Source organism: Berghia stephanieae, chromosome 5, assembly GCF_034508935.2.
Source record: "Berghia stephanieae isolate SIO BIC M18660-M18661 chromosome 5, UCSD_Bste_1.3, whole genome shotgun sequence".
In the NCBI taxonomy this organism is placed as follows: Eukaryota; Metazoa; Mollusca; class Gastropoda; order Nudibranchia; family Aeolidiidae; genus Berghia; species Berghia stephanieae.
In genome coordinates this window covers 20,425,531-20,435,068 of record NC_088364.1, presented here as the reverse complement: position 1 = coordinate 20,435,068, position 9,538 = coordinate 20,425,531, and the positions used below count along the sequence as shown (strand labels likewise).

Below are 9,538 nucleotides of genomic sequence, written 5' to 3'. Positions count from 1 at the left end.
TTCCGTGCATACAAACCACGTCCTCATAGTTTCCGTGCATACAAACCACGTCCTCATAGTTTCCGTGCAAACAAACCACGTCCTCATAGTTTCCGTGCATACAAACCACGTCCTCATAGTTTCCGTGCATACAAACCACGTCCTCATAGTTTCCGTGCATACAAACCACGTCCTCATAGTTTCCGTGCATACAAACCACGTCCTCATAGTTTCCGTGCATACAAACCACGGTCCTCATAATATTATTATCCGAAGGATACTGTCGGTGTCGAGTTACAGAAACGGGAACATACTCAATTCCATGGAACTTTCAAGTCCGACGAGACTGCTTGCTAACCTTTGGTCTTATGATCAGACAGACGACCTGCCTACTTGAAAATTTTAAAAAGTCGTAGTATTTAGGGAGATCTGTGCTATTGTTTTTAAATCACAGCACTCTGATTGTCATGGAAACAATAATGACATGCTTAAATTCTACGTCCCATCCAGAAATCTGAGATCAAAGTCTGATAATCACATAGAACCCACTTGTGAAGCCAAAAATAATTCGCAAAATTGTGAGCACGCGTTTGAATATTTGGAACCCTTTATCTGGAACTCTCTTCCAAGATATATCAGAGACAATAATGATGTAGATTTATTTTAAAAACCATCTTAAAACGTTTCTTTTTAATATGTAGCACTGTAGAATTATATTGCTTTGCTTCATATTGCATGTTTGAGTGGTTGTATGTTTGAGTGAAAGTACGTTAAAGCCACGTTACTGTTAAGCGCTTTGAGCTTGTTGATATACGGGGTAAGGCGCTATATAAAAACCATATATTATCATTATAAAAATTGTAATCGCTGTAATTAACATTTAATAAATCAACGTTTTACCCTCACAAGGTTCAGATAAACACTTCAAAATCCTTAAAATTGTGTGGTTTGGATCAACTTTCATTTTCACTAAGTTCTAACGACTTAGAAATTATGCTCATGAAGTTCTGAAATTTGAGCCGAAATTTCGTAATTCGACGAATGTTTCGTTGTAGTAGGCAGGTCTGTATGATCCAGGCGACACTGATGTCCTGAAACACCAGCACTATACTATAAAATAATATGGAACAAGAATAGACGAAATAGGATACACAGCAACGATAACAACAACAACAATAACAACAACAACAACAACAATAACAACACCGGCAACAAACATCGGCGGCGAGAGACGATAAATCAATACCATCGATCCAGAAACGACAAGAAATAATAATATATTATTTCTTTTCTTTTCTACGATCAGCCAGGACGAGCGCACGCATCAACAATCTCCACCAACGAGCAAGGGATTCCATTGTGAGTAGGGGAGTCGACGAGGGAAGGTGGTGTTGGTAGAGGATGGATCATCATCATTATTATTATTATTATTATTATTATTATTATTATTATTATTATTATTATTATTATTATTATTATTATTATTATTATTATTATCATCATCATCCTGATCATTATTAATTATTACTATTTTCATTATTATTATTATCATCATCATCATCATCATCATCATCATCATCATCATCATCATCATCATCATCATTACTATTATTTGAAATGCGACCAAAAAAGTCCAAAGCCAAGTTGCATAACTTTTGAACTAATTGGCCTATCATATTGATTGAGGCATCAAAAGTCTTAGAATTATATGTAGGTACTTTCCATAACAGGTAACATATTTGCAGTACGTACGATTTGAAAAATCGGTTTGGACTGGCTACTTGTTTGATTCTATTCCTTCATGGAATGATTAGGCAAACGCCTCGGACAATTTTGTGTAGAGGTTATTCTCCTCCTCACCCGCCTTCCTTTTCTTCTTGTTCTTACTACTACTACTACTACTACTACTACTACTACTACTACTACTACTACTACTACTACTACTACTACTACTACTACTACTACTACTACTACTACTACTACTACTACTACTAATAATAATAATAATAATAATAATATAATAATAATAATAATAATAATAATAATAATAATAATAATAATAATAATAATAATAATAATAATAATAATAATAATAATAATAATAATAATAATTTTATTATTATCATTATCAGTATTATCATTATTACTAGTTGTTATTTCAATTATGAAAGCGGTCATCTTAGCGAACAGTGGTGGTAAATTGATCTTTTCAAATTTATAATGCGACACAACGTGTACAACAGCAATTAATTGCCATAAGCCTGTATTATTTGCAATGAACTTTACACCTCATAATGACATAGAGAGGACACATTAAAGTTACTATAAGTACGTTGTAATCTAATTAAATTACGGCCAATACAAGCGACATTGACCTTGCACGGAGGACTACCAACATTTCACGACGGCCAATGGACGTCTTGTTTAATACACTCACAGCGATAGCGAATATTTAATGACAGTGATCCTTCTGCCATGACAACTGCTGCTGCTGCTGCTACTGCTACTACTACTACTACTACTACTACTACTACTACTACTACTACTACTACTAATAATAATAATAATTATTATTATATTAATAAGCTTACGTCTACTTCTTCTACTGCTACTATTATTACTACTACTACTACTAATAAAAATAATAATAATAATAACAATAATAATAATAATAATAATAATAATAATAATAATAATAATAATAATAATAATAATAATAATAATAATAATAATAATAATAATAATAATAATAATAATAATAATAACAATAATAATAAGCTTACTACCACTACTTCTACAAGCACCACAACCACAATTTTATCGGAATTAGTGCCGGGTCCAATTTCGTAATTCTAAACCATACAACTAATTATAAGCTTCTCTTTTCATGAAGACAACATTATGCAACGGTTGTCTAAATCTCCAGGTCACAAGAGTCTCGTGAGGACATAGGTAATTAACTCTTCGGTTCTCTAAAGACACATAATCTGCATAGATGCCAATAATATTATTGTAGAGATTTAAAAAACTGTTTGAATAAGAGACAGTTCACGCAATAAAAGTTTATGCGGTTAGAAAGGTGAAAAAAAAAGATAGAATAAAAAAGATATCGGTATTTGTGCAAAAAAATAAATAAAAAATAAATAAATAATGTAAGAAAACAAACCCGAAAATCCTCAACTTTTTAAATAACGCAAAAATTCCATATAGGTATATATATATATAAAAAGTTTTTCTTACCACCCAGAATTGTACATGAACAACAGGATAGAAGATTAAACAAAATAATTATGGATGACAAGTCTTGTTTCCACTTAACGTATATTTGCTCTTATCACGTTTGTCATTTGCTGACAGCAGGGTTGAATTATACACATTTTTTTGTTGTTACATACTCTATATATTTATATTTTCTCTCCCCCCCCCCCCCTGTCATTAAAGTGGATGGATTACGTTTTATGGGCTTTTTCTATTTTACTTCCATTCAATTTATATTTTTACTGTAGCCTTTCTCTTTATTGAACGAAGACATTTTTCCTCGGAGTTGTGAATTTTGTGTTGATAACTTAAAATGTCAAAATCTAAATAAAATAACTTGCAAAAAAAAATTATTTAAAAAATCGCCAACTGAATAGCAGGTAAATCTCACCCAAGTAATAGAAAAAAGTGTCATGCCACTACATGCAACGATAACAAATTTTCATTTTTTTATTGAGAGAAGAAGAAGAAAAAAGAAGATGTTAAAAAAGCAATTTCTTCAGTTTAATGACCAAGAACAGTCAGAACCAGTTCACAGAAGTAGAGGATGACGTAAACAAGTGCCTCAAATCAAAAGTCAATCAAGCAACAATCAAAAGCTTCTTTGCCCCTTGTTCCACACTCACTTTCGGATCAGAAGGTCCTGGGTTCAAGCCTTGCGCTAAGCGCATAGTTGAGTCCTTGGAAAAGGCTCTTTACTCACATTCTCTCACCGTACTCAGGTGTAAAATGAGTACCTGGCCGTTAACAGCATTGTCTTTGTCCGAAAAATTGTAATATCAACTAGCAGGCATCATGTCCCGTCCTATATGTTAAATGTTGCTGTTGACCAAGGACCCCTTGTAAAGCGCTTTGAGCACATTTAGTGGATATTGCGCTATATAAAGCTCAACTTTAATTAATTTTTTCCCTACAAATACGGAGTTATGTTGTCGCCTAAATGGAAGCAAAGAAAGGGTTTGTATACCCTAAAAAAATTAAATTAAAAAGAATAGAAAACAAGCAGCATTTTCAACATTGTGAACATCCCACCCAGTGCTAACTTTGTGAATGCAAAAGAAATTATTTATAAATGTATACATAATAATGAGACTACACATCCAGACTCAATACACATTGTAATGGGTGATTTTAACCAATGTAATATAATCACAGTATGTCTCAAATACAACCAATATGTGTCTGTGCCTACAAGGGGTAATGACATTCTTGACACGTGTTATGGAAATGTCAAAAACAGCTACAAAAGTTCACAACTAACACCACTGGGAGACTCGGACCACAACAATATACTACAAATTCCAAAATTCAAACAGAAGTTACAGATGACAAAATCAGCAACGAGGTCGGTGAACATCAGACGGATTGACAGCTGAACTTCAACACTATTTTGAGACAATGGACTGGGAGATGTTGTAAAGATTTGTTGATTCCACATTAGACAGTGACATACTACTCAAATATCAAACCTTGTATCGTGTGAAAGGAATAAATTGCTCCATGAACAAACAAAAATAGCTGTTTTACATTTAAAATTCAAAAACAAAATTAGAGGATGTAAAAATAAATTCAAAAATTAAATTGAACAATCCTTCACCTGCAACAACTTGCGCATCACATGGTCTCATCTGAAAAAAAATCACTGGCTGACAAGCAATCCCTTTGTTTTGATAACAAACCAAATTATGCTAATGATCTTAATTCTTATTACCCAAGATTTGATTGTTTGGATTTCTCAAATGAATGTTAAGACCTTAAACACTTATTACTACAAAATAGTAACTCGTATAATTTGTTAACAAATGATGAACATGAGTTAAAATAACAAATCATGTGGGCCAGATAAGCTTAGTGGTAAAATTTTAAAAACTTGTAACCAACTGGCTTATATTTTTACATATATTTTCAACATGTAACTCTCTCTCTCTCAATGTAAAACAGTCGAGAACAGATATATCAACACGGTAGGACCGTGGTAAAATGTCGATATAAGCGTGATGTCACTATATTAGTCATTCCAAAAAATAAAAGGGAAACAAATGAGAAAATGCCAGAAAATAACAAGCTAAGTCAATCTTATGACAGTGGCCTTTGGTGGTTTGGTGGCCTTTAAAAGGGGTGATTTTGAAATTTATGACGGTTCACTTAATATGACTTTAATAGTCTAATATTTTGGTCTGTCTGAAGACCAAGAATAATTTTATGGACCCATTCCTCTTCACTGGCAAGGACCTCAAATAAGGAAGCGCCCTCATGAAGTTGCTGTGAAAAACAGTGTATGGTCTTGATAGTTACTATAGTGGCATGGCTGGAAACTGGTCCCAATGATACCTTATTCTCACTTGACTCAACATCGGCAATGGTGTCTTCAAAAATTAACTATAGTCGAGTGGTATTGAGACTGAGTACCAGTAATAGAGGCAATGACCATGCCCATAACATCAAGACCGATAAGCTGAGCATCAGCACTGCATTTTGGAGAAATGATTTCGTTTTGTTCATTATTTTCTTGTTTTTGTTTTTTGATGGGTTTATTTTATTTGACGAGAATGGGGTGGGAGTAAGAGGTCTGACTCATTTACCAACACAGTCTCATTTCCAGACCGGGATTGGCAGGGCAACTTGCAAAGACAGATAGACAGCAATGATGTGGGGAGCGTTTCTCATTAGCCTATTTGTTGAAAGTCAAGAATATTGATATCGGGAATTCCCATTGCTGGTATCAGTATCGAGATATGATGGCACGGCCTGGGACTAGGTTTGACGATTGACATCACAATTCTGATCAATGACAATTCACAGGAAGTTATATTGGACAATAATCTTGGTTTTTCTTTAACTATTATTTTACACCACAGCGGAATCTCTCTGCATTTTCATTGACTGCTGTGCTATCTTGACCTTTAAAATTTTAATTTTTTTTTTGAAAGACAAATTATTGCCGGTATCAATGGTTCGTATGTCGATATAACCGACTTGTGGTAAAATTGTTGTCGATGTAAGCGATAAATATTTACTAATGTCATGTAGCGAAAAAAAAACCCCCAAACAAACAGGACTTTGATGTCATGTCGATATAAGCGTGGTGTCAATATTGTCGATAATTCGCTCTGCACTGTACCTGCTACTCAACTGCATGCACATTACCTCCTTAACTATCCACACTAGCCTAGCGCAAGTCACAAATGTAAATCTGCCTTCTCCCACTCCTCTCTCTCTCTCTCCATTTAGCGAGCTAATCATTGTCTATCCCTCTCTTACGGTACCCCTCCCTTCTCCTTTTAACTTCTCAATCACCAATACATTGCTCTCTCTCTCCATTTCTCGAGACAAGCTAATGATTATCTATCCCTGTCTTAGTGTACCCCTAACTTCTCCTTTTAACGACTCCATCACCAATATATCACAAATTCTCTCTCTCTCTCTTTTCTGTCACACACACATGCACACTGTTAACTACTCACTTGTTAATTTTTCCCAAATTTATATTCTTCTTGCCTCCGCATCTACCCTCTCCCTCCACACATCTTACTGTCATTTCATTGACATTTTTCTCTCCTTTTTTTTTTTGGTTTGTGTCGAGTTTTTGTCTCGTGAAGAAGGACAATGACTGAAAAATTGTTTGTCATGTGTTGTCTCCAATTACATGAGTCAAAATTACCCACTCTAAATTTTCTCTCCATTTAATTAACTGGCTCATTTAGGCACCGAAAGAAAGGTCAGCAAAATATTGACATTTTGGTATCGATATCTCAAACATGGTAAAAATCGAAATCTTTGCGCCCCACAAATCTACAGACTCGGGGGGGGGGGGGGGGGGGGGGCATGACAAATGTAAATATCGACAAGATATTGAAATATAGAAAATTCAATAGCGATATTTTTCTAAAAACAACATCTGGCCTGCAATGCAAAAATGCAGCCTGTGTGAACCTTAGTCCACCAGAAAAGAAAAAAACAACTAGTTCTACTGGATTTGAATGGGTCATCGAGCTTTTGAAAAGATGAAGAAATGAAAACATTTGCCATCCTCAAGAGGACATGCTCCAAACAAGAGCTCTAAATTGTGCCTTAAACATAGCCTGGCAGCAAAAAATCAAACTGTGAGCTTATATGCAACTCCATACGAAGAATTATAAGAGTGCAGTGGGCAAGTAGGTCCCATGAGAGGACACAGATTCAAACTCTCCAAGGAAAGGTGTTCTCTAAACCTTAGGCAGAACTTTTTCTCAGTTCGGGTAGTCGACAAATGGAACCGCCTGCCTGCAACAGTTGTCGACGCCCCTTCATTGCAGGCATTCAAGTGCCGTCTTGATGCTCATTGTGAAACAGAAAAATACTGTTTAAAGTTAAATTTAGACACCTCCTTCCACTATGTGGCATGCCAGTTTTGAGAGACTTCAATTATATACGTTCACGAATGCACAAGAGCAGATAAAAGGCTGTAAAAGCCTACATAAATCTGGACTTATATCATATCATATCATATCATGAGCGATGAGCCTCCTGAGTGAAGGGAAGAAGAAGAAGAAGAAGAAGAAGAAGAAGAAGAAGAAGAAGAAGAAGAAGAAGAAGAAGAAGAAGAAGAAGAAGAAGAAGAAGAAGAAAAAGAAGAAGAAGAAGAAGAGATCACAACTAGACAAAATCCATTGGATAATCCTTATAGTGAATGTAATCAAAGGGAAAATAGGAATGCTTGACTTTGTTGAAGTTGAAAAAGAGAAAATTATATTCGAGACAATTTTGATACAGGAAGTGCTTTATTATGACAGAAACTCGAAAATTAGCAATAACTTCATAAAACCTTCCAAAACGATATAAATAACTGTCATAAACGAAGAGAGCTGGAATGCCGTGAACCTAGCCTGGTCACACCCGGTAGGCTACATTCACGGCGCCGTGAACTTAGCCACTGTGAGTCTGTGAGTCTGTGAGTCAGAACACATCGTTGTCAGTCTGAGATAAAAGTTAATCACTTGATTGGGATTATCTTTATCTACTAATAAAGTTATATAATATCATATACATATTTTAAAATATGTGGATGTAGTAGTAGTAGCATAAAAGGCTGCACCCCAAATTAATTTCGTCAACCGAGCTTCGTAAGTCTTCCTCCGTCCTTAGAAGTACTGTTTCATATCCATCTGCAAGTTTAGTAACTGGACAGTGGAGGACGATGTGATCGCTGGTCTCTGAAGCTGCCTGATATTTCCTGGTGGTATTTGCGAGTTTTCTCATCAGGTTGTTTCTTTTTGCTATTTCATTTGCAGTTCACGCGGAGGTGATTGGACATTGGTGCAATGAAATAAAAAAGATTTTTTCTCGTGATAGTGTAAGTGTAAGAGATAGAGAGGCAGATCGGGTATTTTTTGAGTAAAAGTCCATTAGCCATTAGTTAAACTGAAACTGAACGAGCAGGTTCATGCATTACACCTTCCAAATCAAAGACAGAACTTCTGATCCTTTTTTTTTTTTTTATCCAAACACGAGATGACTGTCCTGAAAACAAACAAGGTCAGAACAGCACGAGCATTGCAACTTACTTAGCAGACTAAAGATGCTGCTCCCGACCAACAGGTTTACAAAGACAGAATATTGATGTTATATTCAATACGCCCATCTTTATTTAACCCATGATATTCGCATAAACCAAGACTATCATTTAAAGAAAACAAACAAGCTAAATTAATTGAGTTACAATACTGTATTTACCTTCAGACAATAACACTGGGAGACATAGGTCGGCTGTTTTTGACACTGACTGTCGTCATGAATCGTCGGCAGTCTTCGGAGGCTTGCGGTTGACACACTTTCCCCAACACGAGACACAACAAGATGTTCTGCGAATAGTCATAGACCGTGACGGCGCGTCGTGCGACTGGGGCACTTGCAGTCCGGTGAAGGAGAATGTTTTGCTTACCTGAGCTTTAATACCTACATTCTCGTAAAATGGTTTTGTTGTTGTTGTTGTGCTGCTACTACTACTACTACTACTACTACTACTACTACTACTACTACTACTACTACTACTACTACTACTACTACTACTACTACTACTACTACTACTACTACTACTACTTGTGCGGCTATGTGGTCTTATGGTATGACACTCGCTTTCGGATCGGAAGGTCCTGGGTTCGAGCCTCACTCGTCGTATAGTTGAGTCCTTGGAAAAGGCTCTTTGCTCACATTCTCTCGACGTACTCAGGTGTAAAATGAGTACCTGGCCGTTAACAGCGTCTCTGTCTGAAAACAGTGTAATATCGCATAACAGGCGTCATGTCTCGTCCTACATGTTACG

General features: G+C 35.7%; 1 protein-coding gene across 1 annotated transcript in view; it reads right to left on the bottom strand.

Annotated features, from left to right (window-relative positions):
• The window catches only part of LOC144972575 (uncharacterized), a 41,669-nt gene extending 32,526 nt beyond the window's left edge, over positions 1 to 9,143 (bottom strand). The window contains exon 1 of the mRNA XM_078913947.1: positions 8,950 to 9,143. The gene's annotated coding sequence lies outside the window, so the exon portion shown is untranslated. The remainder of the gene's footprint in view (positions 1 to 8,949) is intronic.
• Between the last annotated feature and the right edge of the window lie 395 nt (positions 9,144 to 9,538).